This window comes from Macrobrachium rosenbergii, chromosome 7 (assembly GCF_040412425.1).
Source record: "Macrobrachium rosenbergii isolate ZJJX-2024 chromosome 7, ASM4041242v1, whole genome shotgun sequence".
NCBI classification, from domain to species: Eukaryota; Metazoa; Arthropoda; class Malacostraca; order Decapoda; family Palaemonidae; genus Macrobrachium; species Macrobrachium rosenbergii.
Genome location: NC_089747.1, coordinates 9,447,501 through 9,475,000, shown reverse-complemented (window position 1 = coordinate 9,475,000; position 27,500 = coordinate 9,447,501). Strand labels below are relative to the sequence as shown.

The following is a 27,500-nucleotide window of genomic DNA, read 5'->3' as shown; positions in this document are numbered from 1 at the left end:
TAACAGAGAATACAGTTACGCAATTGCTTGTTGATAAGACAATTGTCTTCCTGTTCTCGTGTCATCAGCCAAGATTGCAAAGCCTAACTTTTGTAGATTTAACGTAAAAAATTACGGTAATGTTAGAGAGGGTCGATGTAGCAAGGGCCTTCCAGAAGCTCTTGATCAAGGTAGGTACCTTAATTTTGGATATTTATACAGGAACTAGTAGTAGGAGAGGTTGGTCCCAGACTGGATGACGGCAGCTCTAGATGTGGCGTCTACAGTCTATTTCTTGTAGACTCTGTTACAAACAGAGTAAATATATGGATACATATTGTGATACAGTAGTATAGAGGGGCTTTAAAAGTGAAGTGGTCCTTTTGTTTCAGTATTCTGTCACTTAGGAAAGGGAAACTGGATGCCACAAAACGCAGAACTTATAGAAAACGGGTAAAAAGAAAACGTTATTGTTGTTATTGTTGTTCGTATATTTGGCAAGGGCTTCGTTCCTATTGACTCGATTGTTTATGCAATTGTAAAAAGTGACGTACCTTCGAATAAGCGATGAAGTATTTATTTTTTTTTGCTTTATGGCCTACCAAATAACATTATGCCCCAGATAGTGGAACTGATATGGTAAATATTTTATGTGTGTGTGTGTGTGTGTGTGTGCTATACATCTCTGCCCTGAAACGGAAGACGGCAGTATCTGCAAAAATACAAAACTGAGAAAAATGGTAAATACTGCAGTTTTCCCTTGCCTATCTACTGATTTTGCAGATACTGCAGATGGAACCCCTAAATAAAGCATTGAAGAATCATTCTGAAACCGCAGTAACTTGTGTATTAGTGTTTCACGAGCCCAATAAGTGGCATGTCTCAATTTCGAAAATTTTTCAGGTACTGCAGTTTTCCATTGTAGGGCAGATCTGTTTAGGGGGAATTTTCTCCTTTAAATCATTCTCCTTTAAATGAAAGGCAAATGAATGGTAAGGGTTTGTGGTCAAATTATCTGATAGGAAAACCCATTTTGCGTAGAGACAGTTTCAAATCTGAGTAGAAATTGTAAGCTCTATTTTCTAGAGTCGGTGCTTGTGTTGACTTTCTAAAATTTAGATGGGAAGAACAGATGCAGTTCATTCCTAGTCTAGTGTCGTCAGCCTACCCAAAACAAATGTTCTTAAATTTATGTTCATCGAAATGGAAGTGCTCATTTGCATAATATATTACATATATATATAATATATGTATATACATATGTATATATGTATATATGGATAGAGAGTGGAGAGAGAAAGAGGGGTGAAAGAAAGCGTCATTTTAATTAATATGATTCACAAGCTTTGTTCAGTACACGTCGAGAGAGAGAGAGAGAGAGAGAGAGAGAGAGAGAGAGAGAGAATAAAATTTAAAAGTTAGCCAATTCATAATCATAACGACACCGACATTTGGTCATATCGCATACCTCGTCGTTTCCCACTGAGCTCTGCTGATTTTTAAAAGAAAGCGAATCACATGACTTTTCTTCTCTCTTTTTCTTCTTCTTCTTCTCTTTCTTTTTCTTTTCTTCCAAAGAAATCGAGTGACAGAACTCTCTTCTCTCTCTCTCTCTCTCTCTCTCTCTCTCTCTCTCTCTCTCTCTCTCTCCTCCTCCTCTTTATTCTTCTTCTTCTACTTCTTCTTCTTCTTCTTTTTCTTCTTCTTCTTCTTCTTTTTCTTCTTCTTCTTCTTCTTCTTCTTCTTCTTCTTTCAAAGAAATCGAATATCAAAAATCTCTCTTCCCCACTCTCCTCTTCCTCCTCCGTCTTCTTCGTCTTCTTCTTCTCCTCGTTCTTTTTCTTCTTCACCTCTTCTTCTTCTTCTTCCTCTTCTACTTCTTCTTTTCACTCCTCCTCCTCCTTCTCCTCCTACTTCTTCTTCTTCTTCTTCTTCCTCCTCCGAAAGAACAATTTCCCTAATGAGGCACCACGGGCTTCATAAATCCCTCCGGTGGATAATGACTCAGACGAAGAAAAAAGAAAAAGGAACAAAAAAAAAAAGAAGTGGAAGAAACCACCTCTTGATAATCGCACGTCAATTTCTTGCGAATGTCTCGGGGCTAAGTGTGAGAAGCTTCGTTGACGTATATAACTTTGGCGCTGATGATTGCAAAGCGTAAACTCTCTTGGTTAATAACTTGTACACCTGTTGAGATATATGTGTGTATATATAAGTATATATATGTATATAGTATTGTATATATGTATATATATTTTATATGTATTTGTGTATATTTATATATGTATATACTATATATATATATATATATATATATATATATATATATATATATATATATATATATATATATATATATATATTGTAAAATTTATAAAATTATATTTTGTATATATACTTAATATATAAATATTAATTATATATAGTATGCAAAAATTGTACGTTATGTGTAGTATGCAAATAAATATGCAATATGTATAGCATGCAAATATATTTATACAGTATACATACTGCATATGGATTAATTGTACGTGTGATTACTATTGCTGTAATATCACATTTAATATTTAAAAATTTAGTTTTCAGTTTATATATATATATATATATATATATATATATATATATATATATATATATATATATATATATATATAAATTTTAATTTATTCAGTGTGGGTTTGTGTATGTGTGTGTACACACAGAGAGAGAGAGAGAGAGAGAGAGAGAGAGAGAGAGAGTAACCAGCACGCATTCACAAATAAACACACGCCACAGCAACCGGGATACCCTAGGTAGGTAGGTACCACTTGGGCATTTGGCCGAGCCAGCAGCGACCAAAGCATATATATAAGAGTGGGCGTGTCTGCGGGCCGGACATAGATCGCGAAAAGGTCAGGCTGGTTCGGAGAGTCTACTGGGGAAGAACTTTCTCTTATAATTTAAGGTATGCGAACTTAGTGCTAAGGGACTGTGCTGGCTGGACTATCACCCCTCCTCCCCCACTCTCCTTCCTCTCCCTCACCCCGGACTTCCTCCTCCTCCTCCTCCTCTCCTCTGAGACCCCCCGTCCCAAACACTCCTCCCCGCCCCCCACGACCCTCCTCTCTTGAACCCCTACCCCTTCCATTCCAGGCCTCCCTTCCCCCCGGGGACTTCCCCCTCCTCCTTCCCTCTCCTCCTCTCCTCAAAAGACCCCCTTTCTTCCCTACCCTCTCCTCCTCCCCCCAACCACCCCATTCTTCTGAACCCCTACCCCTTCGATTCCCAGCCTCCGGGTCCAGGGACGCTTACCACCACTCCACCGTGGCACTCCCCCACCCCGACGTCCCCTCCCCCCGAAAAGAAAACAATTTCATTATGAGTCTCGGCAGTCGTTTTACATCCAGAAGCCCCTTGGAATAACCGACGGTGTCGGTATGTGAGAGCGACAGGAGAAATAAGGACTTTTAACGTCTTATCCGTCCGTAAACGAGGGCTCCTGATGGTATGTGGCCATTGATTGGTCGGTTTTAATCATACGCGACGCTGTACTTCTGTAACTTATTCCCGCAGGGGAGCAGTGCCGTCAGTGGTGGTGTACCGTAGGCATTACTCAAGGTTCTTTGCAGCATCCCTTCGGCCGCTAGCTGCAACCTCGTTCGTTCCTTTTTCTGTATCTCCGTTCATATTTGCTTTCTTCCATCTGACTTACCACCGTCTGCAAAAATTGTTTCACAGTGCAACTGCGAGGTTTACCTCCTGTTACACCCTTCGAACCTCCGTACTGTCAATATCCGTGTCAGCGCTGAATGACTTCATAGATCCCAGCGCTTGGCCTTTGGCCTAAACTCTATCATCCAATCCAGTCTATAACTTAAATTGGGTGTCTTTTTTTTTATCTTTTCTTCACAGACTGATGGTGACGGCGATCCTCATTGGTTCCTGAACTGAATGAAGTTCTTCTTCGTTATTTATGAATGGATTTTTAATATTTTTAATTGATTCTTTGTCATTTTTGCTGGGTTAGGTCGGGTACCATTTTAGGGTATATATAGTGCCGCCAAGATTAGGGCTCAGTTTGTTTTTATTTCCTTTTTTGTGAGAAGTTTTCATAGCTGACTGATCACTTAAGTGTGTGTGTGTATGTGTATATATATATATATATATATATATATATATATATATATATATATATATTTATTTATTTATTTATTTATTTATATTTATATATATATATGTATATAAACATATTTATATACTTATATATATGGATATATGTATATATATACATATAGATATATGTATATGTATATATATACATATATGCATATTTATATATATACATATACATATATATATATATATTTATACTATATACATATATACATGGGTAGTGTGGGTTACGCTTCGTCATGTTCCTCGCCATTGTCATTGATAGCGTCTTCATCGTCATTACTAACATTAAAAGCATTGCCCTTGCGGTTATATAAAACATATGTGGTTTATCTCCGCTTTTTTGTATTGCACTTCTTATCATTACCATCATTACTATGGATTTTTATCACTGCCAAGGGTATAATAATCGCCGCCAAGACTTTCTTTTCTCGACAAAAGCTTAATAATGGAGCAATAACGACTTGTACTGGGTGTAAGATAGTTTATATATATATCTGTATGTTCGTTCAACTTCTCTTGAAATTGTAAGTCTGAAGAAAATTGGTGTGGTTGGAATTGCCGCGTGGCGATGATCTTAACGATATACTTTATCATCAGAATTTGGTTCCCTGCGTCGTCTGAGAGACAAAAGTGGTTAATAATAATAATAATAATAATAATAATAATAATAATAATAATAATAATAATAATGCCTATTCTGTGTTCAAGCATTTGAGGCTGCAAACCCCATGCCCATCACCGTAGTGGGTTAGTGCTAGTACTGTCAGTGCACCTCATGCGGTGCGCTGTAGGCATTGTTTAAGGTTCTTTGCAGCGTCCCACCGGCCCCTAGCTGCAACTCCTTTCATTCCTTTTACTGTACCTCCATTCATGTTCTCTTTCTTCCATCTTGCTATCCACCCTTCCCTAACATTTGGTTCATAGTACAACTGCTTTGAGGTTTTCCTCCTGTTACACCTTTCAAGCCTTTCTACTTTCAATTTCTCTTTCAGCGCTGAATGACCTCAAAGGTCCCAGTGCTTGGCCTTTGGCCTAAATTCTATATTCCATTCCCTATGCCCATGACCAATCGGACACTCCAAAACAGAAGAGCAAATCTCATTGTTTAATTTCCCGACACCCTGCAGAAGTAAAAAGTGACTGCCTTGGCCCCAGGGGAAGAACAGGCTCATACGTTTCAAATGGAGAAATCCACACACTGTGAGCTTACAGGGCTTACAGGGCTTACAGGGCTTACAACCGTCCTTCAGGCAATCATCCGCTTTGGGTCACGATAAATTTGTTTCCCAAAACCAGCGGGAGTTTTGTGCACCGGGGGTTTTCCCGTAGGGCGATAGTGCCCTCAGTGCGCCTCGCGCGGTCCGCTGTATGCATTACTTAAGGTTCTTTACAGCGACCCTTCGGTCCCTAGATTCAGCCCCTTTCATTCCTTTTACTGTACCTCCGTTCATGTTCACTTTCTTTCACCTTACTTTCCACCCTCTCCTAACAATTGTTTAACAGTGGAACTGCGAGGTTTTCTTCCTGTTACACCTTTCAGACCTTTTTACTGTCATTTTCCGTTTCAACGCTAAATGGCCTCTTAGGTCCCAGCGCTTGGCATCAAGCCTAAATCTAATATTCCAATTCTAATTCCCAGAGCCAGCGGAAGTTTTATGCACCAGGGGTTTATCTTTAGTTTGGAAAACAAAAAATGAACACGACAGTAACTATTGTGTTTTTCATTCTTTGGAGTCATTCCCTTTTAGGGCGGAAATGGTCCGAAGGTGAAAAAAAAATTAATAGTAATATAAATACGCTTCATCGGAAAAGAATGCCAATATGGAAATGAAAAATAATTTTAGGAATAACATCAAGAACAGGATTGCAATAATATCGACACTTTACCAAAAGTAACAAAGAAACCGCGTTGTATTTATTTCGTGTAACATAAAAGATACTTGAAATCTAAATAGCGTGGCAATCAGATAACCTCTGCTAATAATCCTGAGACAATTTGTGCAAGCCACACTTAAATCATTTTTGCAGGTTAAAATTCAATCATCTTTGCAGGTAATCATAAGTAATTTTTGCAGGCAAACTTTGATTATTCATTCAGGTGAACGTTAGATAGATTCCAAAGGTCGCCACTCGATCGTTTCCACAGGTGATTATTTGTTATCGCTAGCATCAAGTGATTTCCCAGACCAGCTGTCTGATAATTTCTATAAGTAAGTTGCATAATTTCCACGAGTGGCAATTACATTACTGCGGTCCATCATTAAAGCGTTTTCCATTGCACTGATAGACTAGTTTAAATTTGTAACTGGATGCATCGGAAATCCAGTTTTCCTAAATTGTATTTCAAATGTTTTAGTTTTATTATTATTATTTATTATTATTATTATTATTATTATTATTATTATTATTATTACAGAAGATGAACCCTATTCATATGGAACAACCCCGCAGGGACCATTGACTTGAAATTCAGGCTTCCAAAGAATATGGTGTTCATTAGGAAGAAGTAAGAGGAGGTAAAGTGAAATACAGAAAGAAGAGATCGCGCTTATTAAAAAAAAAGAAGATAAATTAATAAATTAATGACACCGTTGACATTTTTTGCTTAATCCTTACTTATGTCTTGTTGGTATTGTTAACTCATCTGTCGCCCTTATTATTATTATTATTATTATTATTATTATTATTATTATTATTATTATTATTATTATTATTATTATTATTATTATTATTATTATTATTCTCCGGTAGCAATTAAGGACGAGGGTGCTAGCCGAGTAGCGCTCTGTTCCATATCTGTGTTTTCCACTTCAGTCGAATATCTTCCGGGTGCTTGACACACTTTTGGGGTTCACAGAAGCACCGTGGATTTCAAGGGGACACGCCCATATCGCTCCAAATTGATATTATTATTAATTGTCCATTTTTCAATATTTTACGTTTTTTTTTGGGGGGGGAGGTCCTCACCAAATTAACAACTGACGGAGGTTTAATTACTGGGTGTAAGTTTCTTTTGTTTCCTTTTAAGTTAAATAGCACAGCCACTGAATTCAGTCCATTTCTATTCTGACAGTAGTTATTTCTCACTCTCTTCTTCTCTTTTCCCTGTCCTTCCGACGTGGGCATCCCATCTCGTCCGCAACACGTTCGTAAACTTCGTTTTTTATCTTCAGCCCTGAAATTTACTTTTCTTTCCTTTCATTGTGACCCGATCGCTCACGACGCTTCCCGTCTTTTCCAATCGCCCCCATTCAGCCTTTGTCTTCCCTCGCCCATTCACTCGCAGCGCGCATTCCTCTGCGTCTCTGGCAAACGCTCATTCAAGCCACCTTACATCCTTCAGGACTACAGGTACAGCCTTCTCTTGAACCCTTTCCTCCTCCGCCTTCTCTTCGTCCTCCATCCATACCCTCTACTGTTTCTCCTTCTTCCTCCCCCTTATCCTTCTCTAAACGGGGTTGGAGTCCCTCCCTCCTCCTCCTCCTCCTCCTCCTCCTCCTCCTCCTCAAAACGGGGTTGGAATCCCCCGAAAATACTTGAGCACCTCCTCAACTCTCCCTCACCTCCATCCCTCCACCCTTTTTACCCTCTCCTCCTCCTCCTCCTCCCTCCTCCTCCTCCTCCTCCTCCTCTTCCTCCTCCTCCTCCTCCTCCTCAAAACGGGGTTGGAATCCCCCGAAGATACTTGAGTACCATCAGGCTCAAAATATTTGTCTCTCTCTCTCTCTCTCTCTCTCTCTCTCTCTCTCTCTCTCTCTCTCTCCCACCGCCAGATTAGGCGTGACCAATCCCCCAAAGCCCTTGTGTCACAGATTGGCCGAATCACTCTTCGTCTCGGGTGACGCTAATTAAACGCAAAGGTAAGGAGAGTGGGAGAGATTAAGTGCCGTGGCGACCGTCTGTCTGTCTGTCTGTCCGTCCAACCTTAGCAATCAGAGGCACAGGGCAGAGAGGGAAGGGGGTCCTTCAGAGGCATTGGAAGGGGTCCTGTTGCCCAAGGATTGCCAGAGATTGTTCTTGGGAAAAATATCTTCTCGCTTCTTATGGACAACTAATTCGATCTCTGTCCCTCTTGCGGTTTTCAATAGGTTAGATGGTCAGCCAGTTGTGTTGCAATCAGCTGAAATGAATCTTGTCATTAATTAGCTGCTTGGTTCTTGGGAAAAATATCCTTTTACTTCTTATGGACAGCTAATTCGATCTCTGTTGGTTTTCAGGTTAGATGGTCAGTTTCAGCTGTGTTGCCATCAGCTGAAATGAATCTCGTCATTAATTAGCTGCTTGGTTCTTGGGAAAAATATCCTTTTACTTCTTATGGACAACTAATTCGATCTCTGTCCCTCTTGTGGTTTTCAATAGGTTAGATGGTCAGTCAGCTGTGTTGCCATCAGCTGAAATGAATCTCGTCATTAATTAGCTGCTTGGTTCTTGGGAAAAATATCCTTTTACTTCTTATGGACAACTAATTCTGATCTCTGCTTGTGGTTTTCAATAGGTTAGATGGTTCTGTGTTGCCATCAGCTGGAAAACTAGCTGCTTGGCTCTTGGGAAAATGTCCTCTTGCTTAGGTGGACAACTAATTCGATCTCTGTCCCTCTTGTGGTTTTCAATAGGTTAGATGGTCAGTCAGCTGTGTTGCCATCAGCTGAAATGAATCTCGTCATTAATTAGCTGCTTGGTTCTTGGAAAAATGTCTCTTGCTTCAGGTGACAACTAATGATCTCTGTCCCTCTTGTGGTTTTCAATAGGTTAGATGGTCAGTCAGCTGTGTTGCCATCAGCTGAAATGAATCTCGTCATTAACTAGCTGCTTGGCTCTTGGGAAAAATGTCCTCTTGCTTCAGGTGGACAACTAATTCGATCTCTGTCCCTCTTGTGGTTTTCAATAGGTTAGATGGTCAGTCAGTTGTGTTGCCATCAGCTGAAATGAATCTCGTCATTAATTAGCTGCTTGGCTCTTGGGAAAAATGTCCTCTTGCTTCAGGTGGACAACTAATTCGATCTCTGTCCCTCTTGTGGTTTTCAATAGGTTAGATGGTCAGTCAGCTGTGTTGCCATCAGCTGAAATGAATCTCGTCATTAATTAGCTGCTTGGTTCTTGGGAAAAATATCCTTTTACTTCTTATGGACAACTAATTCGATCTCTGTCCCTCTTGTGGTTTTCAATAGGTTAGATGGTCAGTCAGCTGTTTTACCAGCTGAAATGAATTCGTCATTAACTAGCTGCTTGGCTCTTGGGAAAAAATGTCCTCTTGCTTCAGGTGGACAACTAATTCGATCTCTGTCCCTCTTGTGGTTTTCAATAGGTTAGATGGTCAGTCAGCTGTGTTGCCATCAGCTGAAATGAATCTCGTCATTAACTAGCTGCTTGGCTCTTGGGAAAAATATCCTTTTGCTTCAGGTGGACAGCTAATCCGATCTCTGTCCTTTGTACGGTTTTGTGTACCCAGTTGGTTAGATGGTCAGTCAGCTGTGTTGCAATCAGCTGAAATGAATTTCATCATTAATTAGCTGCTTGGTTCTTGGGAAAAATGTCCTCTTGCTTCAAGTGGACAACTAATTTTATCTCTGTCCCTTGTACGGTTTATATTAGCTAGTTGGTTAAACGGTCAGTCAGCTGTGTTGCCACCAGCCATAATGAATCTTGTCATTAATTAGCTGGTTAGTAAACCGTCGGGTCAGGTAAATCACCTGCTAGTCAGTCAGCTGGTAAGTGAGCTTTCAGACTATCTAGTCAGCTAAGATATGCCAAGCGACTAGTCTCTCAGCTGATCCAGCACAGATTGCTTGACATTTGAGAGGCATCAGTTTCTCTAACTAGTGTGCACAGGATTCCCCTAAACTAAGTATGAAATTAGAGGTAAATTAAAGAATACCTAAAATTCTTAGGTTATAGAAAACAGTGCATTTCATATTTAAAAAGTTCCTGATACTGGTGCAACGCCCAAGAAATTAGTAAAAAAAATTTTTGTTGTCCTGATACCAATTTGCGTCATAAATTTATATGCCAGTCAGCCATATCGACACTGAGGAGAATGAAGAGATATTCTTTTGTAAAAGGTGATTAGAAACTGAAATAAATAGCAAATATTAAAAACTCACAAAAACTCTCTCTCTCTCTCTCTCTCTCTCTCTCTCTCTCTCTCTCTCTCTCTCTCTACGTTTCCTAGTACAACTACGAGGTTTTTCTCCTGTTACACCTTTAAAAACCTTTTCTCTCAGTTCCCTCTCAGCGCTGAACAACCTCCTAGGTCCCAGTGCTTGACCTTTGGCCTAAATTTAATATTCCAATCTCTCTCTCTCTCTCTCTCTCTCTCTCTCCACTACTGAAAAAGTGTCCCGAAAACCGCTTATGATATTAATTTTGCGAATGGCCCCAAAATATCAACTGATAAAATATCTGCTTCCTACTTTATAATCTAGAATTAAAGGTGACTTCATTTTTTCACGTAAGAAACTGGAACCTGCCGATGTAAGTAGTATAATTAAGTACTGCTTTTTTATTTTAATTCTTCTGCTTGAGTTCTTTAACCAGATGGGCTTAGTTCATAAACCAGTTTTTTTTAAAGATAATCAGTATTGATGCCTCTTACAAAATATGCCTAGATGCATAATTTTCGCTACAGAACGTGGCAGGAGGTATTTTTACTTTTAAAAGTGTAAGGCATTGGACTAGTTATCGAAGGATCGGAGGCAGTGAGTGATCATTTGCGTCGTTTGTTTGTATATATAATATATATATATATATATATATATATATATATATATTTTGTTTTATATATATATAGTTAGTTAAGGTGAAAGATATATATGATATATATATATATATATATATATATATATATATATATATATATATATATATATACATATACACAGTATATATACATTATATTATTCTTATATTATGTATATAAATATGTATGTATATATATATATATATATATATATATATATATATATATATATATATATATATATATATATATCACATAATATCTGCTGGTCACTTTGTACCAGATGTATATGTATATGTAATAATACAATGACCTCTTCACTTCTCTTCTACAAAAAATGTGAAAAAATAGAGTAGTAAAGAGATCGTTTCGGCTTTTACAAACATATATATATATATATATATATATATATATATATATATATATATATATATATATATATATATATATATATATATATATATATATATATATATATATATATATATATATATATATATATATATCTCAGACTTCACTTGGATTTCGGAATCCAGGTACAGCTCGCCTGGAATCTGTATATACTGCTTTACTACACATCCAAACATCATAGAACTGACACTCTAATGCGCATGAGTGGCTGTACCTCAGTATGCCAATAGATCAGGTATCCTACAAGGTGAGGTTCTGCGCCCTAGCTTAGGTTAGGTCAGGAAGAGTCAGTTTCCCTTCGTTCAAGGTTAGGGGAAGGGCAGGGGGGGGGAGGGTAAAGCGTGCAGCCAGGCAGGATACTGCTCTGGGTTAGGCTAGGTCATGGCGTTTTATGTTGAGTCGTCTTATGCAAAGTTAAGTATGGTCGGAGTGGGCGGGGAGGGAGTGGGTTTCAGATCTTCTTTTGCTAGGCAGAACATTTTTTTTTCCTATACGCTGACTTGTGGAAGTTCGGCTGAAAATTCTTGTAAAATATTTCCGCCAGTTTTCTTCTGTTTCATCCTATGACTAAATGTCTATTTTCAGAATACATAAAAACACTATTCTTCATTTCTTGGTCGTAGAGAACGTGGCACTCTAGCTTAGTTAAACTAGGAAAGGCTATGTTATGAGCTATCGTCCTGATTAACTCTTGTTGGAGGCACTGGGGGATGGGGTTAATAAGTTAATAAAGCATTGATAAAGGAAATAAAGGCAAAACTCATAGGAATTTAAAAAATAGCATATTAAGAAAAAGCAACCTATCTACCAATGTCTTTCTCCCCTCCATTACCAATACTTTCGATTTATACACTCGTTACACCAGTTTACCATCCTACATTCCTTTCTGTACCACACACACACGCACACACACATATATGTGTATATGTATGTATGCATGTATATATATTATATACATAGGTATGAATTTATGTATGTATATATATGTATGTGAGTGTATATGCGTATGTACATGATGTGTGTGTTAATATGGATGTAAATGTACCGGTCACATTTTTCTGTTCTATTCACGATAATAGTCTGTGGACATAAAAGTCAAAACCTGCCATTGACAGCAACAGAATATCCTTGAGGATATTCCTCTCTTACCTCGATCCTGCGGCCAAGGATCCAGTTATCTAGCCGCCTGTAATTACCCTGAGACTGGTGGGAGCTCCTCAAATGATCCAAAGCCTCTACTAGAGTTTATTCTTAGAGTCTTCAGTTGCAAGCACTCAAAAACCAAAGTGGCTCACTAATAGCCTCATTTTTCCTTTCTATTGTGTACCATTTTCTGTTTCCTCATGGCTTTCTGAAAACAGAAAGGATAGAATTAAGGAAAAAATAGTCTTTGGTTCCTTGGGGAAATGACCGTGAAAAGAAAAAGGAATGGATTAAGGAAAAAAATGCAACTTTTGGGGTCATGGGGGAAATGACTTTGAAAACATTATTTTTATCCTTAATTCTTTCCTTTCTGTTTTCACAGTCATTTCCCCAAGGACCCCCAAAGACTGTATTTTTTTCCTTAATCAATTTTCCTTTCTGCTTTCACAGTCATTTCCCCCAGGACCCCAAAGACTGTATTTTTTTCCTTAATTAATTTTCCTTTCTGCTTTCACAGTCATTTCCCCCAGGACCCCAAAAACTGTATTTTTTTCTTTAATTCTTTTCTTTCTGTTTTCACAGTCATTTCCCCCAGGACCCCAAAGACGTATTTTTCCTTAATTAATTTTTTCTTTCTGTTTCACAGTCATTTCCCCCATGCCCCCAAAGACTGTATTTTTTTACTTAATTTTCCTTTCCAAAGTCATGACCCCAAGACAAAATTATTTTCTTAATTAATTTTCCTTTCTGTTTTCACAGTCATTTCCTCCAGGACCCCCAAAACTATTTTTTCCTTAATTCTTTCCTTTCTGTTTTCAAAGTCATTTCCCGAAGGACCCCAAAGACTGTATTTTTTCCTTAATTAATTTTCCTTTCTGTTTTCACAGTCATTTCCCCCAGGACCCCAAAAGCTGTATTTTTTCCTTAATTCTTTCCTTTCTGTTTTAACAGTCATTTCCCCAAGGACCCCAAAGACCGTATTTTTTCCCGTAATTCTTTCCTTTCTGCTTTCTCAATCATTTTCCCAGGACGCCAAGGACAATTTTTTTCCTTAATTCTTTTCTTTCTGTTTTCACAGTCATTTCCCCAAGGGCCCCAAAGACTGTATTTTTTCCCTTAATTCTTTTTTCTTTCTCAATCATTTTTCAGGACAGGTCAATTTCCATTCTTTTCTTCAGGACCCCAAAGACACTGTTTTTTTCTTTAATTTTCCTTTCTGCTTTCACAGTCATTTCCACCAGGACCTCAAAGACACTGTTTTTTTCTTTAATTTTCCTTTCTGCTTTCACAGTCATTTCCCTCAGGACCCCAAAGACTGTGATTTTTTTCCTCAATTCTTTCCTTTCTGTTTTCACAGTCATTTCCCCCAGGACCTCAAAGACTTTATTTTTTCCCTTAATTTTCCTTTCTGCTTTCACAGTCATTTCCCCCAGGACCTCAAAGACTGAGGCACAACCGGTTCACAGTTGATCTGACCGCTGACCGGTTGCTATATCAGTTTGTGCATGCAGATACATGCACCTGTTTTCCGTGCCAAATTATGGTCACGTGCTATGTTCTCTAAGGGAAATAAATCAGTACCGCTTGGAGCTCTTTTGGGTAATAATAATAATAATAATAATAATAATAATAATAATAATAATAATAATAATAATTATTATTATTATTATTATTATTATTATTATTATTATTATTATTATAATATAAATAATATGATAGGAATGGGTGTGATTAGATCTTTCATATGTACAGTAGATTCCTTTCAATTTTTGTTGGATAAAGTTTGAAGATATTTGATAATTTTATTATCTTGGAATGGATATTACTTTCTGGACGAACACTTTTTGCAAATTTTCATCAGCTGTGAATAAACCTAGCCATACTTATGAGTACTGTATATTTTCAAAACTTAACGATTTCTAACTGCCGAAAATGAAAAATCATTCATTTATCTTCAAATCTTGAATCGTGTCTTACCTGTATAATCTTACAGGCTTGCTTCAATGGCCTCCTGCTTAAACTTCTACCAGGAGCAGATTCGGGTCATTTGTATTTCAAATTGAATTAGCATTTACTCCCACCGTGTATAACTGAAGTAAGCGAGTGAAGTGTATTGCTTTATTTTTTTTTTTTTCTCTCGTGTGTTGCGTCATTTGCAGGTCTCTCTCAGTTCTTTCTCCCGAGAGTGCCAGAATGATAGTGAACCTCGTTGTTGTTGCATACCCGCTGCCCGCAAAATTGAGGGCCCCCATTCCTCACCGACGCCGCTGCCTGGCGCACGAAATTTTTCCATTGGAACTGGAAATAATTAATTTAACTGGGACTTTATCCAATTCCGTGGCAAGGAGACGGACCCCCTGAACAAACAGGAACCATTTCACGCCAATTCCAAGCCAAAATGAACTTATTTAAGAGAGATTTGCTCCTCTAAAGAAACAGGTCCAACCAGTGCCTTTTGACATGGGAGCCGTGACGTCAGAATCCTCCAGAACTTTAGTGGCCAATCGGCGCCACTAACCTTGAGTCAACATTTTTATGATTCCTTTTTCACAACGCCTGAAGTATCACCTCGGCGTACTGAAAGTAGAAAGGTATATAAGGGCATCTGGAAGGCTGGCCGGGGACCACAACGCATCCACACGTCTCGTAGCGAGCACACACGCACGTGTTCTTGTCGTTCTTGTTTGAAAAAGGTGAGCCTCACACGACACACTCCAAAACCCCTTTTCTTGGTCCGGTGGGAGACAGAGATAGAGATATACAGAGGTAGAGAAAGAGAGAGAGAGAGAGAGAAAGAGAGAGAGAGATTCAGAGAGAAGCAGGTAAAGAGGGAGAGACAGAGAAACGCAGAGGGAGGAGAGGTCGCCTTCCTTCCTTCCTTCCTTCCTTCCTCCCTCCCTCCGTCGTATCTTTCAAAAGGACAACGTTGGTTTCGGTGCACTCAAGGATTTTATGTACACAATCTGGTTCTAGTGAGAATTGTCAGTCCGTCTCGCAGTCGAACCGAGGGGGAAACAGACCCTGAGATTCGGTTGTTTCTTCTCCTGGCCGTTCTCCGAAGAGAAGCGAACTCAGAGAGCAACAACACCAACTACAACAACAACAATGGACAGTGACAAAACGAACTGAAAAGTGACTGTGAATTATTTTTTTGTTTTTGATTTATTTTTTTTTTTTAGAAATAATGCATTGTAGTGAGATGAATTGATGATAACCCGTGGATGAGAAAGCGTCTTTGAAACTGACGTTATGCGATCTCCTATGAAAGTGTAACGAGTGAACTGGATGACTTTGCCGTTGGTTAACGAAAATAAAAACACTCATTTCTTGCTGGACCAGTATGCTTGCATCTTACCATGTCCTCGTTAAAAAGATATATAGAATCTCTCTCTCTCTCTCTCTCTCTCTCTCTCTCTCTCTCTCTCTCTCTCTCTCTCTCTCTCTCTCTCTCTCTTTGCTATTTTGAAGCCATGTTAGTTTGATTAATTTGATTAACTTGCATTTTTGTTGTTGTATTAAAATTCTTCAGTGTCAGGGTGGTGCAATGATCATAGTGAATTGCCTGAAGATTTCATATTTATTTAATATAAAAGTGTAAGATTTTGAAGTTTATTTTTGTGCATATTTTGATGCTCGAAGAGCAACAGTGAGTTATCTCTTTACTTCGTCTTATATATAATCCCATTCTTCTTAAAACTGTTATCTCCTGTTTCAACCTAAAGATATTTTAAAAGTACTCTTCTATTCTGCTTCATTATTTTCAAGATCGTAAGCTTATTTTAATGTCCCAGGAGAGTTTTCTTTTCTCCGTTTTCACTATCTCCCTTTCTCTCTCTCTCTCTCTCTCTGTCTCTCTGCATTGTTCCCTTTTCATCCATGTTCTTTCTCACTTTTCCTTCCCGTTTCATCACGCTCTCTGGCTGAAGCTTCTTATCCGTGACATCTTGCACATGCGCGTGGCTGCCCTCTCTTTTGTCTCGCATTTTGGTGTTATTTTAATATGTTTTATTCGTGCCTGTTGTGATATGAAAAAGGAAAGTTGGTGTCAATAATCACCTTACTGTGACAGGAACTTGGTTATTATGATGTATATATATATATATATATATATATATATATATATATATATATATATATATATATATATATATATATCTCTCTCTCTCTCTCTCTCTCTATATATGTGTATATTTATAATATATATACATACATTTTTTCCTTGATTATTTGGATACGTTGGACAAAATTAGTATAAATCCCCTTCGCTGATGTGCATTAGATTTTAAATTGTGACAGAAACGAATTTAATATTTTTTTAATATTTTTTAAAATTCTTGAGTAGTGAAGACACCCTTTTAAATTCGAATCCTAATGATTTTCCTAATATACACAATTTGCACGTTTTCGAGATTCTCTTGATTACAAACTTAAAATATGACCTTTTTTGTCACGTTTGTGTGTAACATTTCAAAACCAAGTTGCTTTTTTTAAAGTATATATTTATTTGTCAGCGTAGTACGAATCGGTTTATGTTTATTATTATTATTATTATTATTATTATTATTATTATTATTATTATTATTATTATTATTATCAGTGTGGTGGAAAAAAGCAAGGCAGAAAAGAAAGTAGAAGTGGAGAAAAGCTTGCATTAGAACTCATTCAAAGGTTAAAAGCAAGTATCTTGTAAATTTTTACATACTTTCCAAACCGTGATGTGGGTAATATTTTTTCTAAATTTTAGACCATTTTATCTCCTTGAAGGGGGCATTAGCTGAGGGTTAGATTTTATAATATATATATATATATATATATATATATATATATATATATATATATATATATATATATATATATATATATTTAATGTTGTATTGGTGGTTAGTTTTGTGCTCTCTTCGAATTTGGGGGCTTTTAGTAGGAATAGCTTAAATGATTAGAAGTTGGGTTGTTTAGCGTTGTGTTTCTATAGGTATGGTGGGTGAATGTAACGAGTAAGTATATGAAATACACAGATACACACATATACACAACACACATATATTTTATATATATATATATATATATATATATATATATATATATATATATATATATATATATATATCTATATCTATATTATATATGGACATATGTGTGTGTGTGTGAGTTTGTGTAAGTGTATGTGACTATGTATGCATGCGCGCGTGACTCTCTTACACACATCCCCATATCCGCGATTCAACTCTTCCAGTGCTCGTGCCTTCATTGACCGACCAAAGCACACCCTGTGATCCGGAACCGGAGAATTTCTCTTTCTTTAATCCGAGAAAAATCTCATTCCCAAACGACGTGTGTCTCTTTTGTGGTCAGGTGAAAATCAGGCAAAAATTTCCTCTTTAACACCTGACTTCGGGCGCTTGACTCGGGGCACTTGCATTGTCATAAGATCGTGCCGAAATGAAAGGAAAAACGTATAGAGAGAGAGAGAGAGAGAGAGAGAGAGAGAGAGAGAGAGAGAGAGAGAAGGGACGATTCCTTTCCCATTGTGTAAGGTTTTGCTTTTGAGACGACATAGAATTAAAGCCCTCTTATTATGCATTTTCTTGGGTGCAGATATATAACACTAAATCTGGAGAGAGAGAGAAAGAGAAGGAATTGTTCCTTTCCTATTGCGAGGTTTTGCTTTTGAGACGATGTAGAAATAAAGCTTTTTTTATTTATGAATTTTCTAGGGTGCAGATATATATAATACTAAGTCCGGAGAGAGAGAGAGAGAGAGACAGAGAGAGAGAGAAGGAATTGTTCCTTTCCCATTGCGAGGTTTTGCTTTTGATACAAAGTCGGAATAAAGCCTTTGTAATTAAGCATTTTCTTGGTTGTAGATATAAAATATTAAGTCAGGAGCGAGAGAGAGAGAGAGAGAGAGAGAGAGAGAGAGAGAGAGAGAAGAGAGAGAGAGAGAGAGAGAGAGAGAAAGGAATTGTTCCTTTCCCATTCCGAGGTTTTGCTTTTGAGACGAATGAGAAGTAAAGATTTTTTTATTTATGCATTTTCTTTGGTAAAGAAATAAAACATTAAGTCTGGGAATTTTCTGAGCTGAGGGAAAAGATCTTTTTGAGCCTGATCTGTATTTTTAAGTTTTTGTTTTCAAGTTTTAGGCTTTTCTAGGGTGAGGAAAGATACTATTGCAAGCCTGAGCCGTTGCTAATGTGAGATAAAAATGATCTGTTTCTGTATCTTTCATAAGGCGAGGAAGAATGATCAAATTCTGTATCTTTCATGAGGGGAGGAAAAAAGATTAAATTCTGTATCTTTCATAAGGCGAGGAAAAAAGATTGAATTCTGTATCTTTTATAACGTGAGGAAAAAAGATTGAATTCTGTATCTTTTATAACGTGAGGAAAAAAGATTGAATTCTGTATCTTTCATAAGGGGAGGGAAAATGATCAGTTTCTTTATCTTTCATCAGGCGAGGAAAAAATTAAATTCCTAGTGTTTTCCGAGCTGAGGCGAGAATGATTTAAGTCGGAGCCTTTTGTGAGGTGAAAAAGAATTATTAGTATTATATAAAACGAGGGAACGAGTGGCAAAAAGTATTTCGAGGTTTCTGATGAGATCTAAAGTATATTTCAGTAAATAGATTTATTTTTCAAAGGTAAAGGAACTTCCATAAGTCTGTACATTCTTTTGCATCCTTTATGCCAGGCTTTTCATTGGTTCTCATAGAAAATAATGCTTGTCAAGTTTAATCAGTTCATTTGGAAGAATTATTGCACATTTACTGATTTAGTAAGTCAATCTCCCGTACTATTGTGGACAGTTTTTGACGAACTTCCGTTCTTCCGTTGGTGTACATTATGTATATATATGTATATATACATATGTGTATGTATATATATGTATATATGTGTATATATATATATATATATATATATATATATATATATATATATATATATATATATATATATATATCAAGCAATTGTTCTTTAATCTGATTTACCACAGTAAAGCGCTCCTTACAACAGATAACGGAGATAAAGACAGACGCTTTCGGTCTCATGTTTTCCCTCTCACAAGAGAAAGGTTACTTCAGGTAACGTCAACTTTGACATTACCTTGTTTAGGCAAGATGTGAGAACCGAGCGGAGGGAGCTTGGCAATAACAAATCCGAAGCGGAGAACCGTGTGTCTCTGAATATTAAGCGGTTGAGGCTGTGGATTAGTTCTGTTTGCGACTTTCGTTGAATCTTGAAAACGAGGCGCAGCATGACACCACAAGTTCCTTATATGGCATTACCAAGAGGGGCTGACATTCTTAGAAGTTCCAGAGCGTTGACTGACAACACGACGTGGAGCAAAACAGTCCCAAGGGTAGTGTACTAAAATTTAGTCCCATTATAGTCTTGTGAGAGTCCCAGAGTGAAAACTCCAGGCTAGTACTACAGGAGTCCTCGCTTTTGAAATCCTAACGTAACGTCAAAAGAATGCCAGACTGAGAGTTTCAGACTGACAATACCTAACGCCCAGGCAAAAATTCCTAATGAAAGTTACCAATAGCCCAGGTTTAAAGTTCCAGTGTACCAAAACAGAGTCCCAACACACCATTACAGTCTCAGACTGTGAGCACCAGCATAATACAACGAGTCTTAGACTGCAAGTCCAAACATTAGATAACAGAGCCCCAGAGTGAGAGTCCAAACGTTAAATTACGACGGTCCCAGCATAACGCCACAGGAACCCCCAGACGTAACACAGAGGCTGCCAGACAGAACGAACGACCTTGCCACTCACTGAGGACGAGGTTACAGTTCTCTTCGTCGTCTTCTGAGACCATATCCTTGAACCGACTTCTTCTCCTTACTTTCGTCACAGTCGGTCGCACCTGTTACGTCACACACCAGCTCCTTTGCCCTTTTGCAGGGAGCAGCATCGTCTCATTGTCCAAAAGGAAGAGAAGAGAGTTGACGGAATGCAAGAATCAAGATCTTCTTTGGGAAGAGAAAGACAAAAGGAAAATCTTCCAGTAAAAGTTGCGTTTTGAAATTCTGGAGGGAGAAGAAATAGATGCACGATTTAATTTATGTCTGATCTCTCTCTCTCTCTCTCTCTCTCTCTCTCTCTCTCTCTCTCTCTCTCTCTCTCTCTCTCTCTCTCTCTTACAATTTATTTTTTCAGGTATTTTGACGCTGTGGGCACTTTCACTTGCCAGCAGATTCATAAAGTGTATAAAAACATACAAACACACACTACACACACACGCACACATACAGCTCTAGGGTGTATCGTATCTATATACACACCAACAAATGCACGCAGGCTTATACACGTTTTTGTATATCTGTGATTTGGAGTGAAGTTTTATTAGTACACTTTTATCGTATACATGATTATAATCTGTGCTTGAGTGAATATATACGATGACACCCAATGTGTATGCATGTGTATACACACGCATACACTATATATATATATATATTTTACTCTACAGCCACCCTCTGTTATGGAAAAACTTCCAGTCGATATATATAATATATATATATATATATATATATATATATATATATATATATATATATATATATATATATTAGACTTGCAGCTTTCCCACAACAGAGGTTGGCTGTAAAATAAAAACAAGTCAGTGGTCACTGCCAAATTCTTGTTTTCTTGTTTTTTTCTGGATCCATTCAGTGTCAAAGGAAATATTTGATGCCGAAGAAGAAATGCATTACATCTAAAAGTAAAGTGTACAGTATTTACAACAATACACGCACATGTGTATATAAACATGATTACCGCTCTCCAAGCACAAAGGGAGAAACATTACAGGTCTACAAAAAGCGTTGAGAAAAGTGCCAAAAATCGATATCTCTTGGAGCCCGCTCTGCCTGTTGCATACTTGGGCATGCTTTGGTGTCGCAGTCAGAATGCCCAAACCCCAGAGCCCAAACTACCCACGCTAACGCCATCGTTAAATGTCACCTCGCGAAAGAGGTGGCCAAAGGTCATCGACTGACCTCCGTTATGCCGCAAGGAAAGCAATTTGTAAACGCCGCGGTTTCATCTCGGGAACGGGGTTGGATGTCAGGACCGGAGTATTATTTCTCGCAGACAATAGTTATGGATGAGTGGATTTTTTTTTTCTTCCAAGGCTTACTGCCTTCTTTTCTCATTGTGTGGCACCAATTCCACCTTCCACGGTAACGTTTGAGAATTTAAAATTAACCATTGTGTCTTAGGAGGATCACATAACTGCCTGATTAAATCTGCTTCTAAGGAGCTGAGTGCCAAAGTTTTTTCTCATCAGAGCAGCGCCTTCAGTCAGTGCGGGACTTATCCGGACTTCTGTGGAAGTCAACCGGTTTGCCCAGTCATTCATATCCTTCACTTCCAGAATGGGGAATTCACTCTTTCCTTCGTGTTTCCCTGAGTCATGTAACTTTCTTCTGTTAAGAGACTGTATGGTCATCTACCAAGAAGAGCGGTCTTCCATGTACACTTGTTATTCTCGTGATCGTTCTGGAATCATCATGTAAGACTATATTTGCAAACAGATATGGAATTAATAGACAATATTTACACCGGAATAATGCCCGGTCAAAAACGTTTGCGTGAATTTCATCTAGACTGGAAGAAGAGGTCATTCTTGATAGTTCGGTAAACGAACAACGCGATAAATCTAAAAACATAAAATGTTCTGCACCAAAAATGAGAAAAACCTCGTCGAAAAAAAAAATAAAATTGAATATGTATTTATGTATTCAAAAGTAAAAAGCTCATAATAAACCCTACGTTATTTCCTCAAAGCAGAAAAAAACATATTCCGGCAAAGGTGGAGAAAAGAAACATATTTTTATGTACAAGAGTAAAGAAAAAGATTTAGAAACAACCTCACGCTACGAAAAATGGTTTTTGAAAGTAAATGGAGAATAATGAATAAAAAGGACGGTTTTCTTTTCCTCAAAGGAGGAAAGAAAATTATCCAAACTTATTATGAAGAGATTGTCAGCACTCCAATCAAGCGGTTCAGTGACTGTTTTCCTTTCCTCAGCCCTGGGCTAGAAAAGGACACGAGGTTGCTACTAAAATAGAAGAGAGAGAGAGAGAGAGAGAGAGAGAGAGAGAGAGAGAGAGAGAGAGAGAGAGAGAGAGAGAGAGAGAGGGTTTTCAACTTAAAAAGAAACCATAACTAAGAACGAGAAGAAATCATAAGAGAGAGAGAGAGAGACAGAGAGAGAGAATTTTCAATTTAAAAAGAAACCATAAACAAGAGAGAGAGAGAGAGAGAGAGAGAATTTTCAACTTAAAAAGAAACCATACCTAAGAAAGAGAAGAAATCATAAGAGAGAGAGAGAGAGAGAATTCTCAATTTGAAAAAGAAACCAAGAAAGAGAAGAGAGAGAGAGAGAGAGAGAGAGAGAGAGAGAATGGAAAAATTTGCTATTTCTTTACAGTAATGTTCATTCGCACGAAACCTAACGAGAGCTTTCTTTTCCTCCGTTGCCTTTGTGTCGTTAATCGCTTTTTCATTCTCTTCCCCCCCTTTTTTTCTTACCTTTTTTTTTCTTGCTCTGTTCCAGTCCTTGTCTTCTTTTGTACTTGCCGGATCGTGTCTAAGGATTTATATCGGTAACCTTTGTCTGCAGACGGGCACACACACACACACGCATATACATATATATATATATATATATATATATATATATATATATATATATATATATATATATATATTATATACATATATAAATGTATATATATATATTATATATATATATATATATATATATATATATATATATATATATATATATATATATATATATATATATGTATAAGTAAAGGACGACAAGTCGAAAAAGGCCTCTTAGCATTCCATTGTTTCTCTTTCCTTCATGGATTTTGTCTGTATTTATATATTCATCACGTTTCTATTTCGTGATTCAGTTAACTTATATATATATATATATATATATATATATATATATATATATATATATATATATATATATATATATATATATATATTTATATATATATATATGATAGTGTATATACTACAAATTATTTGTTAGGACAGGTAACACTTCCCAGTGATACTAGAGCCCCCTGTAAATTCGCCGCCCAAGGTGATATGACTGGTCAGCTTCAGCGCCTTAGCCGTATCAGCTGTTCTAATTAATACCTATTGGATTTCGGTTGGAAACGCAACACCTAGGCTGAAGTTGCCCCTTTGCCAGTGTCCGAATGTGGTGACTTGTCCTCGGCGTCGGCCTGGAGGTATTAAACTTCGGAACTCGACGGTCAGTGTAGATGATGCGAGAATTGTCATTGCTTGTAATTAATTGTTTAGTTTACAAACGCTAGCCGACACGCAACTCGAACTCAATTTCTCCCGAGTAACTCGAAGCCTAAACTCGCACCGGAGAGGCGGAATCGGACGCTCCTGAAACTCCAGATGAGTTTACTATTGGTCTTCAGTCATTTAATCCTGTTTGTCAGCGTGAGCGAGTCCGGAAAGGTGGGGAGGGGTTAAGGTAAACGAAACATCCATTGAGGGGTTTCGGAGACATATAATCATGACTGTGTGGTTTGTGGGGGTTTAATGTCTTTGTGGTTAGAGGGCGAATCGTCAGATCATGTTCCCGGTTAATTGGAAGAAGAGATAATGAGGGACTCTCCCCCCTCCCCCAACACCCCCAATCCTCCCAGACTCCGGAACTTCCGTGATGAGAGGGCTTTTGTTTACGCTGCGTTGCGTTAATCCGTCTCCGCCTTGTCATTTCGTCTTTCGCGTGAATGAAGTGTCAGAAATAGTAACGTATAGTATAAAAGAAGGCCAGTGTCTTTTCTATACCCCGTGATTAATATTTACAGACGTACACACTCATTATCAGAGGTGTAATTAGATCCTCGTGCTTAGCTGACATGAATTATGTGCATTCGTAGTCGTCTGTATGTTTATGTATGCTTGTCTCGTATGCATTTGCGATTATGAATGCGTGTGCAGTATTCGTTAAGTGTTCATATATATATATATATATATATATATATATATATATATATATATATATATATATATATATATATATATATATATATATATATATAATATGTGTGTATTATACGTGTATATATATATATATATATATATATATATATATATATATATATATATATATATAATATATATATATATATATATATATATATATATATATATATACATACATATATATGTTTTCATTACTTTCTTGTTAATATCCAGTATCTCAGTTTTAAGAATCCACACCACAGTTTTCACAGAACAGAAAATAAGCAGTTACCAAATGCTGTTAGCTAGCCCAAACCCGAAGAAAACAAAGAGGGAAAACGGAAGCATGAAGAGAATGCTTAAGTTTAAAGGTATCCTCTGAGTTTTTTTTTTCTAGTGTCTTCAGGATCTGAATCTTCTCTGTCTTCGCTTTATTTATCCGTCTCTTTTGTTCATTTGATTTTTTATTATTATATCTCAGTTTCCTTTTATATACTTTCTAAATCTAAACTGTTCTTGACCAATTTTCTCTAATCCACTTTCGTTTCTTTGTACAGTCACCGTTTTCTTTAGGCCAGTCATATACACCCAATAATTCTCGACTTGTTTTTGTTTCCATTGTTTCGTTCGCTCTATCAAACTTTCCGTCATCATCAACAACAATTAAATCCACCGGATTTCCCTGGAAGGCAGAGGGAAAAACTTTCCCCTCCAGATTAACCGGGTTATGGAGCCTCGCAAAAACGCAGACAAATATGCGCAGTCAGGCAACACCTTGTTTCTGGTGGTCGAGAGCAGTTCAGCAACAGTATATTCTTTCTGTGTTGCTCTATTGCTAAGGCCAGTAGTTAATTGCTATCAGCCATTCAGTTGCTTAACTCTCTGATAGGAGACTTGCGTCAGTAATTCTTGCTGCTGACTGACAGCAAACGCGTTTTGTTTCAAGTTGCTATGCGTAATTTTGTACGTGTTTCGTCCTGGTATCGCTCAGGTTATAGAAGTATTCATTAGTTAATTGCCTGTAATCATTTCGTTGTTTAATTTTTTTGTTGGGAGACCTGCGTCGGTAATTATTCCTTCTGTTTGACAACGAGTGTAATTTTTACGTGTTTCATCCATGTATCGCCCAAACCCCAAATTCTGGTTAGATATCATAGCCCTTTTCAACCGAGTCCAAAATTTCTAATAAGAAAGGGGGAAAAAGTTCCCGTGTGGTTTAACAGTGTCCCGGATGGAGCGCGGTAGAAATTGTGCCTTTCTTCTGCTGCAGCTGCAATAACAATCAATTAATGATTATCTCGGAGAGAGAGTGCAAGACACGACTTCAGATGCCCTGTCTGACACGGAAGCACCAGCCAAATATAAATTAAACCGAAGCCGTAGAAATCCGTATACATTCGTTCGGACCGAGCGAACGCTTTCGGAGGCTTTCGTTCAGAGACCGTTATCTTTCGAAGTAGCTCCCCAGCGTCATCATTGGTTTTCTGACCCCGCTTCCTAATCCTGGCTGACCTCAAGGTTGAATTTTGTCTTGGGGCCTTACTCTAATCCTCGGAGACGTGGACTTCGAGTGCCAGGTAATCTCGAAAGAACTCCCAAACAGCTCGACGTGATTTTTTTTATCCCATATCACTGGGTTTCTCTGTTGACGTATTAAGCGTCGTTAGGCCGAGATGATGATACCCTCACAATTAATTTCTCTAACTTTCGCTATACACCCGTCACCATAATTATTGGCTCTTAAGAAAATGCTCATTATACCTGTGACTATTATTGGGTTTGGCTGCATTATTATTATTATTATTATTATTATTATTATTATTATTATTATTATTATTATTATTATTTAAACAAGAAGGCTTTTTGAAATCCTGCTCTGCTTTGTGTACAGTATGTTTTTATATATTCTAAAAAAAGAAAATTATTGCGAATTTTAATGTTGATAATAATAAGACAGAGAATTCCAGCAGCCACAGATATGTTGAGCACCATTATTATTATTATTATTATTATTATTATTATTATTATTATTATTATTAAGTTCAGTGATTCTTACTTCACAAATGCGATTAAAACGGCTTAAACCCGAGATTTATTTCCAAACTCAACTACACCACAGTTAGCTAAAGATAAGCCTTTCACCTCAGTCGTGGTCACTGAAAACAGTTCGGCTTCACTGACACCAGTTCCAACCGGCGTCACTGGCACTAGTTTCACCGGCGTAACTGACACCAGTTCAACCAGCGTCACTGACATCAGTTCCAACGGCGTCACTGACACCAGTTCAACCAGCGGCACTGACACCAGTTCAACCAGCGGCACTGACACCAGTTCAGCCAGTGGTGGTTTCACTGGCGTAACCAGTTCAGCCAGTTCCAGCGGGCACTGACACCAGTTCAACCAGTTTCACCAGGCGTCACTGACACCAGTTCCACCATCGTCTTCAGTTTCCCGGCGTAACTGACACCAGTTCAACCAGCGTCACTGACACCAGTTCCAGCGGCGTCACTGACACCAGTTCAACCAGTGGCGCTGACACCAGTTCCACCGGCGTCACTGACACCAGTTCCACCATCGTCTCTGACACCAGTTCCACCGGCGTCACTGACACCAGTCCCACCAGCGTCATATAGGTCACACGTGGCGTTCGAGATAGCTTAATTCGCCCTTGTATTTTATTGGTCGTTTTCCTCACATTCACTCCTTTTATTCTGTGAAGTTATTGCTTTCTTATTTTTTCTTCTGTTCTCTTATGAGTCTGGCGGTTGAAAATGTCTTCCTAAGCTCTTGCTTCTTTGTTTAATGCTGCTTACTGCATTTATCTTAGTTAATTTGCATTTTGTTCTGTATATGTGAATATATATATATATATATATATATATATATATATATATATATATATATATATATATATATATATATATATATATTTGTGTATACATATATATAGTGTATATATATATATATATTTACAGTATATACATATATATATATATATATATATATATATATACATATATATATATATATATATATATATATATATATATATATATA

The 27,500-nt window shown here is 37.5% G+C and overlaps 1 protein-coding gene across 6 annotated transcripts in view; it reads left to right on the top strand.

Moving 5' to 3' along the window:
* LOC136840104 (U-scoloptoxin(01)-Er1a-like) overlaps nt 1–27,500 on the top strand; it is an 85,886-nt gene that overhangs the window by 11,569 nt on the left and 46,817 nt on the right. The window contains exon 1 of one of the 6 annotated variants that reach the window (XM_067106491.1): nt 14,951–15,117. The exons of 3 other annotated variants lie outside the window; for them this stretch is intronic. The gene's annotated coding sequence lies outside the window, so the exon portion shown is untranslated. Of the gene's footprint in view, nt 1–14,950; nt 15,118–15,381; nt 15,557–27,500 lie in introns of those variants that run through there. 2 more of the 6 variants (XM_067106492.1, XM_067106495.1) reach the window with 2 other exon arrangements.